This window comes from Elaeis guineensis, chromosome 5 (assembly GCF_000442705.2).
Source record: "Elaeis guineensis isolate ETL-2024a chromosome 5, EG11, whole genome shotgun sequence".
Taxonomy (NCBI): domain Eukaryota; kingdom Viridiplantae; phylum Streptophyta; class Magnoliopsida; order Arecales; family Arecaceae; genus Elaeis; species Elaeis guineensis.
The window spans coordinates 39,577,214-39,587,069 of record NC_025997.2 but is presented as its reverse complement, the minus strand read 5'-3'; the positions used below and the strand labels follow the sequence as shown (position 1 = coordinate 39,587,069).

General features: G+C 37.2%; 1 non-coding gene across 1 annotated transcript; it reads left to right on the top strand.

Moving 5' to 3' along the window:
* Nucleotides 1-5,877: 5,877 nt before the first annotated feature.
* LOC140858248 (small nucleolar RNA R71) lies at nucleotides 5,878-5,984 on the top strand. The gene has a single exon (XR_012141815.1). It is a non-coding gene; the product is annotated as a small nucleolar RNA R71 (small nucleolar RNA).
* The last annotated feature ends 3,872 nt before the right edge of the window (nucleotides 5,985-9,856 follow it).

The window sequence follows — 9,856 nt, the reverse complement described above, 5'->3', positions numbered from 1 at the left end:
TTGCTAGTCCCTTAGCAATGTACCAAAATAAGATCATATTCCAAAAAGATCCTTCCTTTGCAAATTAATTTAAGATCAAAATTCAAGAAGTTTTCTAGTATTACTAAGTAATGAGCTTCGAATTAGAATCGGTAGTCAGTCTACTTAGGAGCTTTCTTAGAGTACACTTAAAGTTTTATAGCACTTGTGTGAGTGATAACTAACTTAGTATTTCAGTATTAACTTGTACAGGCCAATTGTATCATTTTTCATAACTTAGTTCGATTAATTTTCTATACACCCCAGATTAAACAAAGAACTAAGGTAGCTTTCACACTGTTTTTTTTTTTTTTTTTTTTGCTGAGCATCCTGGCCTTCCCACCATCGTTTGATGCAAATCTCAACACTTGACTTAGGTGAAGAGACCCGGTTACTAGGCTTAGGGCAATCCATATTTACTCTGTGTTTTGCATTTTATTTCAGGCAGGTAGCTCTTTCTTTAAATTCAATTTTCTTCAATTGGGGTGTAGAGAAAATTATTTAATTTAAATAATACTCAAATCTTTAATTGGCCTTACAATTAACACCTACTTTACCTTGTTAGTGTGCATGTGCAATTGGAAGTGCTAATAGTCTTTAAATGACCTATGCCACCAAGAGTCTAACCAGCTAATCTTCTCCGTGACTCACTACATTTATTAGCAAATACTTTCTAACTTACTCTTATTTCTTTTCTAGATTAATTTATTTTAAAAAATTTTTTTTAATATATTAAATGCAAGAAATAACTCATAGTGGAAGGAAAAGGAAATGATAACACCTGATTTTGTTCAAACTCTAATTTACGCCGTTGGAATCCTCTTTCCTTGTTCTTTCTATTGATGACCTCTTCTTCTGCAAAATATAATAACAAGTATCAATTTCCTAATAAAGTTAGATAATTTAGATATTAATTGATACTTTTTATGTCAATTTGTGACATAAATCACACCCCCCAACTTAACTGACATTGTCCCCAATGGAGTTTATCTAATTTATTTGTCTGAAAACAAAAAAAAGTATTAGAAATTAAATAAGCTGGGTTGCCTCCCAGAAGTGCTAAGTTTTTTGTCTTCAGCTAGACCAAACCTCGAAGCAATTTAATCAGAATAAGTTGGTTCATAAAGAACCATGGCATCTTCAACAGTCTAGATAGGTAATTCCAAGAATGGTTTTAATCGTTGACCATTAACTTTAAAGATAACACCATTACTTGGGTTTTCTATCTCAACAGCTCCATGTGAAAAGACTTCCTTTACTAAAAATGGTCCTGTCCATCTAGACCTAAGCTTTCCTGGAAACAGATGTAATCTAGAGTTATATAAGAGCACCTTTTATCTGATATTGAAAGTTTTTCTCATAATTGATTGATCATGAAATGCTTTGGTTCGTTCCTTGTATATCCTTGCATTTTCATAGGCTTCATTTCTAAGTTCTTCTAATTCATTCAACTGAAGCTTCTTATGGTTTCCAGCGTCGTTCAAATTTGTATTTAGTTGTTTGATGGCCCACATGGCTTTGTGTTCTATCTCAATAGGCAAGTGACATGGTTTACCAAATACAATCCTATAAGGAGACATTCCTAGATTGGTCTTGAAAGCGGTTCGGTATGCCCAAAGTGCATCAATTAATTTCAAAGACCAATCCTTTCTATTGGCACTAACAGTTTTTTCCAGGATCTGTTTGATTTGTCGGTTTGACACTTCAACTTGCCCACTAGTTTGAGGATGATATGGTGTGGCCAATTTATGGGTGACATTATACTTTTTCATCAATGTTGCAAAAGGTCGGTTACAAAAATGGGTTCCCCGATCACTATTGATTGCCTTAGGAATACCGAAACGGGAGAGAATATTTTCTTTAAGAAACTTAATGACCATTTTGCTATCGGGTGTTCTACATGCAATTGCTTCTACCCATTTTGAAACATAATCAACTGCTACTAGAATATATTCATTTCCAAAGGAATTTGGAAATGGTCCCATGAAATCGATCCCCCAAACATCAAAAACTTCAACTACCAAGATTGGGTTGAGTGGCATCATGTGTCGCTTGGTGATTCGACCCATTTTCTGACATTGAGCATAATTTTTACAATATTCATGAGCATCCTTAAACAAATTGGGCCAATAAAAACCACATTGGAGAACCTTAGCAGCAGTTTTCTTAGACGCGAAGTGACCCCCACATGCTTGATCATGACAAAAAGATAAAATTTTCATGACTTCGTTATCTGGGATACACCTTCTAATAATTTGATCAAGACATTGTTTAAAAAGATAAGGATCATCCCAAATGAAATACTTCACTTGGGCAAAGAATTTATATTTATCCTGTTTAGTCCAATGAGAAGGTATCTTACCTATGGTTAAATAATTTACAATATCAGCAAACCAAGGTTCAGTAGACACAGACATGAGTTGCTCATCTGGGAAAGATTCATTGATGGGTGGTTCACTAGATGGTGCGACTGAAATTCGGGACAAATGATCTGCTACAACGTTCTCAGTGCCTTTCTTGTCCCTAATTTCTAGGTCAAATTCTTGAAGGAGCAAAATCCATCTGATTAAGCATACCTTGGCATCCTTCTTTGCTAGGAGATGTTTAATGGCTAAGTGATCGGTGTAAACAATAGTGTGGGTCCCAACCAAATAAGATCTAAATTTCTCTAAAGCAAAGACAACGGCAAGGAACTCCTTCTCAGTTGTGGTGTAGCTAACCTGCGCATCATTTAAGGTTTTACTTGCATAATATATCACTCTAGGCAGCTTATTTATCCGTTGACCTAAGATTGCGCCCACAACATGATCGGATGCATCACACATTAATTCAAATGGTTCAGACCAGACAGGAGGATGAATGATTGGAGCTGATACAAGTGCTTTTTTTAGAAATTCAAAAGATTTCAAGCACTCATGAGTAAATTCAAATTTGGTATCCTTTGCCAAAAGATTAGTCAGTGGACGTGCTACTTTGCTAAAGTTGGCAATAAACCTTCTATAGAATCCAGCATGACCTAAAAATGAACGTATTTCTTTCACAAATTTAGGTGGTGGAAGACTTGCAATTAGATCTATTTTGGCCTTGTCTACTTCAATCCCCTTTTTAGAAATGACATGGCCAAGAACTATTCCCTGTTTGATCATAAACTGACATTTTTCCTAATTGAGAACTAAGTGCTTCTCCTTACATCGTTCTAGAACTAATTGCAGGTGATTCAAACACTCGAAGAAGGTTAGGCCAAAAATAGAAAAGTCATCCATAAAAATTTTTAGAAATTATTCTATCATATCTGAAAACATGCTGATCATGCATCTCTGGAAGGTTGCCGGTGCATTACATAGTCCAAAGGGCATTCGTCTATAGGCAAAAGTACCAAATGGACAGGTGAATGTAGTCTTTTCTTGATCTTCAGCGGCTATGGAGATCTGGTTGTAATCAGAGTATCCATCAAGAAAACAGTAAAACTCTTGTCCGGCTAGTCTTTCCAACATTTGATCAATAAATGGCAAAGGAAAGTGATCTTTCCTTGTCGCAGCATTCAACTTTCTATAGTCTATACAGACCCTCCATTCCGTTTGGGTCCTAATTGGGATAAGTTCGTTTGCATTATTTTGGACCACTGTTACCCCAGATTTCTTGGGTACTACTTGAACTGGGCTTACCCAAGAGCTATCAGAAATAGGATAAATTATTCCACTATCTAGGAGTTTCAGAATCTCCTTTTTAACTACATCCTTCATAGCTGGATTAAGCCTTCTTTGGGCTTCTCTTGTTGGTTTAGCCTCTTCCTCTAAGTATATTCTATGTTGAACTATAGAAGGGCTTATTCCTTTGATATCTGCTATGGTCCAACCTATTGCTTCTTGATTTGCTTTTAGAACTGACACTAACTCCTCCTCTTGCTTGGGATCCAGGCCTGATGCAATAATTACAGGCAAAGTTTCTTTGGGTCCTAGATATGCATACTTGAGATGTTCTGGGAGGGGTTTCAGTTCTAAAATGGGTGCTTCCTCTATCGATGGTTTAGGTGATGATTTCACCATCTCAATGATTGGTTCAGTAGGAAGTGTCGATTCCTGATTAATCTGATTTTCTTTAAGTATTTCATTGACATCCTCAGACTCATGGATTAACCAGGGGTTAGACTCTAGGTCGACTTCATCATCACTAATGTCAATGGATTCATAAATACCATCTTGGACTACATTGACATCAGCATGAGAAGAGGATTCCTGTTCTAAGTTAAAAACATTAAGCTCAATGGTCATATTCCCAAAGGATAACTTCATTAGACCATTTCGACAATTGATTTCAGCATTGGCTGTAGCTAAGAATGGTCTTCCTAAAATGACAGGTATATGTCCTTTAGGATTCGCAACTGGCTCAGTCTCTAAAATAATAAAATCTACAGGGAAAATAAAATTTTCAATCTTTATCAGAACATCCTCGACCATTCCCTTAGGGATCCTGAGAGATCTATCGGCTAACTGTAATGTGATCCCAGTAGGTTGAAGTTTTTCTAATCCTAGTTGCTCATACACCGAATATAGAAGGATATTCACACTAGCTCCTAGATCTAGCAAGGCCTTTTTTATATTGGTTTCTCCAATAACACAAGAAATTGTTGGAGCTCCAGGGTCCTTATATTTAATTGGCACATGGCTAGATAGGTATGAACTGACACTTGCAGCCAAAAATACTTTCTTTGGTACATTAGTGGTCCTTTTCCTAGTGCAAAGATCTTTTAAAAATTTGGCATAAGTTGGAACCTGATGGATTATATCTAAAAGAGGAATATTAACTTGGACTTGTTTAAATACCTCTAAAATTTTGTCTAAATATTCAGATTTATTGGATTTCAATCTGTTTGGAAAAAGAGCTCTAGGACTTTTAAGTACTGGACTAGGTGAATTTTCAGTTTCTGGTGCTTGAGGTTGAAAGGTAGTAGTTTTAGAAGGTGACTCGGCAGATGAGTCCTCTATATCATCAAGTGCAACTACCTTATTGTCTATTTGTTTTCCCGATCTTAAGGTATGAATGGCATTTACACCATTAACTTGGTTTCCTTGTTGGGGTCGTGGACCATTTTGGTTCCTAGGATTTGGCTCAGGTTGGCTAGGTAACCTACCATGTTCTCATTCACTAATGGTCGAAGCCAGCTGACTTACTTATATTTCCAGATGGGCTATAGCTTGGGTGTTATTATTTATGAATTGACCAGTGGTTTGCATAAAGCTGGTATGTGTCTTCATCATAGCTTCTAGGCTTTTCTCTAAAGAGGTAATTTTCTTGTCATTATCATGGAAGCCTGGCGGGTTGTTCATCACTGGGTTGGACCTTAGATTTTACTGATTGAAATTTAGATTGCCTACATTAGGATTCTGGGACCATGAGAAATTCGGGTGATTCCTCCAATCTGGGTTATATGTGGGTGCATAAGGATTGTTCAATGGTCCTTGATAGGTGGCATTCACCTGTGCACACTCATTCGAGTAGGAACATTCTTCTAAGACATGGTCTGGTGCATTGCGCCCTTTACACATGGGTGCAGATATTTGATTTACATTGGCTGGTCTCTGTAATTCTAAGGCTTCCAATCTACGTGTTAAGGTTGCAATCTTGGCCTCTAATGCTAGGGTTGGTTGAATTTGATGCATTCCTCCTCTTGAAGGTGTAGCTTTATCAGGTTCCCTAGTTGTTTCCCACTGTAAATTTTTCTCGGCTAGGTCTTCTAAGAATTGCCAAGCTTCAGTAGTTTCTTTGTCCATAAATTGGCCTTGGCACATGGACTCTAGCATGGTTCTTGAGTTTGAATCTAACACCTCATAGATGATCTGGCATAGTCTCCAAGTTTCTATTCCATGGTGTGGGCATTGGGTCAAAAGATTCTTGAAACGATCAAAGTACTTCCAAAATGATTCACCAGCTAGTTGGTAAAATTGATTTATTTCATTCCTAATCCTAGCTGTTTTATGATGGGGAAATACTTTTTCAAAAATATTCTCACAAAGCCCTCCCAGGTAGTGACAGAATGGTTTGGCAGACTATAAAGCCACTTCTTAGCATTATCCTTAAGGGCAAAGTTGATTAATCTAAGTTTGACCTCATCCTCTGTTAATTGCAGTTTCATGGTTGCACATACCTCCTCAAATTCTCTAATAAATATATAAGCATCCTCTAATCCTGTGAATTTTGGAAGCATATTTATGATTTGAGGTTTGATTTCAAAATTGTTAGCTGTGGGTTGTGGCAACCTGATACAAGATGGTTGGATGGAGCCAACTGGATAACACAAATCCTTAAGGGTCATGGGTTGGATTGGTTCAGCCATTGGAACAATAGGAATTGACTCAATTCTAACTAGACGACCCGATACTCTTCTCCACACACGAGGTGTACGGTTCTCGATGTTTATATAATTTTTTTTATAAAAATTTTTATGTATAAGAAAAGGAAAGAAAAGAGAAAAAGTTCTAAAGAAAAGATCCTAAGGAGTCCTAAATCTAAAGAAAAGTAATCAAATTAATTTAAATTTTAATAATTTTTTTTTTATTTTTCAAACAAGTGAAACAATAAATTAAACTCAATCTATCCTAGGGTTAACCTAAATCTAGACAGCTCCTAACTGTTCCAAGATGACCCTTGAAGCCTTCCAAGTGGAGATTGATCAACTAGTTAGCCAGGTAACTATAAGAGGTGGGAGGTTCACTCATCGTTGCCTTTCTAGACACCAAACGAGTTGGCCAGGCCAGCAACTGAACCAATTTAACAAACCACCCTCAGGGACTTGCCTAGACACCAACTAATCAAACAACTCAAACTTGGTAGAACTCTTAGGGTTCCTTGTCCTATTGAGCTCGAATTCCTTAAGGTTGACGTCTAATTGATTTTAAGATTAAAGGTCTAGGTAATGCAATATGATGGAGATGGTTTTTGGGCTAAGGAAGGGTAATGAAATTCCCACCTTATCTTGTTAATGGGTTGATGCCCTTAGATTAATTATAAAAATACAAATGCAAATAAACAAAATGACCAAGAATGTAAAAGATTTTAATTTAGAATTTTTTTTTATTTTGATATTTTACTTCACAATTATGAAATATCTTTTGTTTTATTATTTTTTTTTATTTATTTATTTATTTTTTATGATTAAGTAAATTCAAATGATTAGGTCTAAAAGAAAAAGTAATTAACTAAAAATAATAAAAGAAAAATTAGAAGCGTACCTGAGTTTTCCAGCAATCACCAACTAAATCTAGAAACCTAAAGGAAAAAGAAAGAGAGTTATAAAGCACGAAGAACAAATATTTGAAAATAATTTAAAATGCCAAATTTCCGACAACGGCGCCAAAAACTTGATGTGCAAATCTTAAAATTTATAAATAAAACCGCAAGCGCACAGTGTGCAGAGTAGCACGACCAGCGAGTATGGGTCGATCCCACAGAGACTTAGTTTAAAAATGATTTTCAAATCTATGCTCAAGCGAGCTTTAACGAAAATCAAAAATTGAAAGTTGTTTGCTAAAGACAATAAGACTAAGAATCTAGGGTTTTTGAATCCACTAGATCTAGATTAGAAAATTCTATCTAGAATTTTTCTTATTGATCCTAACGACTACTCCTCTTGTCTTTTCCAAGCATAGATTATGAAGGGACTAAGGCCCAACGATAACCCATCAAGATTCTTTACAGGGGAGTAGTAACTAGGATCCCTTAGGGTTTTCTCCTCCTATGCACTGAATCAAGCATGAACTATGAAGGGACTTTGACCCAACTGTAGTTCATCAAAAATTCTTGGCAAAAGAGGAAGAAAAAGAAACCCTAAGAAAAAGAAAGAACCCTATGTAAAATCCCTACTCATGATCTAGCTTCATCGCAAATCCTAGAAGGGATGCTTAGCTAGACATGATCTAAATCTACTTGCAAAATTTAAATGCAGAAAAATAAACTACCCTAATTTCATAAATTAAACTATCCTAATTGCATAAATTTAAACTGCATAATTTAAACTATCCTAATTGCAAGAAAAATAAATTGCATAATGTAAAGAGATAAAATTGCATAAAAATAAGATTTTATATAAAAAAAAATTTATTACAAAAACCTCAAAGCTCGAGGCTTGAGAAGAAAGCTAAAAACCCCACTATCTAGGGTTACAAGTTTGATCGGAAGGCCCCCCCCCCTCATCCTTAAAACAAGGGCCTTTGGGGGCTTTTTATAGGCATTTGGGGATTATAAGGTTTTCAAAACTTTAGATGTGAGACTAAGAAGTTTTAGAAGACTGTTAGGGGGGTTTAGGGGCTCAAATCTCGCTCAAAAAGCACTTAAATCCATCAAGAAACTCTAGAAATTGTTTCAGCCGTCTGATCTTCATCTAAAGGACCCAATTCATCTAATAAATCAAGTCGGAAGCGATTCTGGGCCGTTGGATCACGATCTGGGTGAAGCACTGTCGTTGGATCATGCTGCAGAGATGGGATCAGGTCGGATGTGTCGCAGACCATCTGATCAAGGCGCTGGAAGATTTCGTCCGTTGGATCGCGTTGCAGAAGGATCCCGTGTTGTCCTAGTGTTTATTGATTCTTGCAATTGCCTTGATTACGGTTGGATCTTGACCGACTGCGATGGTGGCCGTCCGATGGCATAAAAATGTGGAGCGTTGGATCTTGATCAGAGAAGATCGGACCATCGAGTGATGTGAAGTTACCAGGTTGTCCTTCGGACCTTCTTCTCTCTCCTCATGAGCCCTGGACCGCGCGCGTGGATCGGGCTCGCAATGCGTTGCGATGAGCCGAGACTCGCTGATTAGCTAGTTTATGGTGCGCCGATGGGTCTATGGTCCAGGCGCCTGTTGCTGTGGACCAGGCGGCTAACCAGATCACCAAATCAATTGATTTTTGACCAATTTTGACCTGATTTGACTCGGGTTTGACCCAATTGAGTCTTTTTTCTTCATTCTTCAATTCCTGTGACTCCGTTTTGCATAAAATTTATATCGTTGGAATCCTCTTTCCTTGTTCCTTCTATTGATGACCTCTTCTTTTGCAAAATATAATAACAAGTATCAATTTCCTAATAAAGTTAGATAATTTAGATATTAATTGATACTTTTTATGTCAATTTGTGACATAAATCATCCACCTACTAAATTAGGCCTCAAAGTGGGCACCAAGATCAGATTGGGTGTGTGCCCCAAGTGGATAAGAATAGAGTCCCATGAGATGAGGACTCTGATCCCTTGATCAACTTGGACTGTGGGGTGCCAATCTCACTGTGCTTATCCAGTATTGGTGCCAACAGTAGGAGAGATTATGGGGATTCTTATCTGATATGATCATATAATATCACTCCACCAATCAAAATTTTTTTCAAAATTAATTGAAATTTTTTGATTGGTCGAATGATGTGGCACTGCATGGCGCAGCAGGGTCTATTTAAACCCTGTCTGTCCCTAAGATTTAGAGAATCTGCTCAATCCCTAGCAAAAGCCTGATATCCCTTCACTTCTCTATATCCCCTCTAGTCTTCTCTCTTCCCACTTTACATCCAAGAAGTTGGACATCCATCTGGTGTTTGTCCAAGGCATGGTGGCTCCCTGATCAGAAGGCTGCAGGGATTTGTCGAGAAGCTGCTGCTCTAGCTTCAGAAGATCTTTTGAAGATCTTCCAGTTCAGATCTAGATCTGATTTTTAGAGTAGAGATTCACAAAGAGAAGATGATCCAGATCCTACTTGAGTGGATATTGATAGAGGCCAGGCGACGGCATGGCTATTTTTGAATCTCGGGCATTGCTGCGATCATCTACAGGGTAATCTAGTTACCCTAGAGGTATTTC